Source organism: Halyomorpha halys, unplaced genomic scaffold, assembly GCF_000696795.3.
Source record: "Halyomorpha halys isolate HHAL.00 unplaced genomic scaffold, Hhal_1.1 Scaffold298.1, whole genome shotgun sequence".
In the NCBI taxonomy this organism is placed as follows: Eukaryota; Metazoa; Arthropoda; class Insecta; order Hemiptera; family Pentatomidae; genus Halyomorpha; species Halyomorpha halys.
In genome coordinates this window covers 480,821-482,014 of record NW_027107540.1, presented here as the reverse complement: position 1 = coordinate 482,014, position 1,194 = coordinate 480,821, and the positions used below count along the sequence as shown (strand labels likewise).

General features: G+C 23.4%; 1 protein-coding gene across 1 annotated transcript in view; it reads right to left on the bottom strand.

Annotated features, from left to right (window-relative positions):
- Nucleotides 1-1,194, bottom strand: part of LOC106680903 (uncharacterized) — a 132,838-nt gene that overhangs the window by 116,557 nt on the left and 15,087 nt on the right. The window lies entirely within an intron of this gene.

The following is a 1,194-nucleotide window of genomic DNA, read 5'->3' as shown; positions in this document are numbered from 1 at the left end:
GTACATCTCTTTATATACATGCGATCAGCTGATCTCCTCAGTCAGCTGACATAGAAGTAACAGCTGACTAAGGCTGTAACTCGTATGTATATATATATATACATGCTTTTTTGTATATTATGTATTTTTTGTATACTTTATATATTATGTTTGGTTTTATATATGTTATGTATTTTTATCTATTTATTTTATACATATATATGTAATTTTTTTTTTATTTGTATAATTGAACACTGGGTGTTAACATGAGTGGGGTGTTGGCGTTGATGACCGGTGGGTTTTACGCCTTAATTTCTGAATAAACAAGCAAACAAGATAAATATGTAATTATCATAATATAATATCCATATGTAATTTTATGCACAATTATCTAGTCATTTTAAAGAAATATTATTGCTATTTCGATAAAACAATATCAGTATTCCATTTTTCAATTTTCTAGTCTTTTTAATCAAATTATCGATTTTCCGATAAAATAATATCGGATTATTTTAGAAAATATCAAGATAAGTATGTAATTATCATAATAAAATATCGATATTTAATTTTATGTACAAATTTCAAGTCATTTTAATAAAATACCGGTATTTCAATAAAATAATATCGGTATTCCATTTTTTAATTTACTAGTCTTTTTATTCTAAATTTCGATTTTTTAACAAAATAATATCGAAATAGATGTGTAATTATCATAATAAAATATTGATGTTTAATTTTTTTATTTTATGTACAATTTTCTAGTCTTTTTTAATAAAATACCGATATTTCGATAAAATAATATTGGTATTCCATTTTTCAATTTTATAGTCTTATTAAACAAAATTTCGATTTTTCGATAAAATTATCTCGGAAAATATAATATTGTTGCTAATATTCCATGTCGATATTACAACAAACAAACTATCGAAATAGATATGTAATTATCATAATAAAATATCGATATTTAATTTTATTATTTTATGTACAATTTTCTAGTCTTTTTAATAAAATATCGATTTTTTCTATAAAATTATATCCCAATATTTATGCAAATACTCCATCTCGATATTACAACAATAGAAAATATTGAGATGTAGATAGTTGACCGTAGATTAATGCTTGAAGAAGTTTGTCGGGGGGTGCGGTCAGCAAAGAACAACATAAATAAACAAAACCATATTTATTTATTTTATGCCGACGTTTCGACCTGAGTTT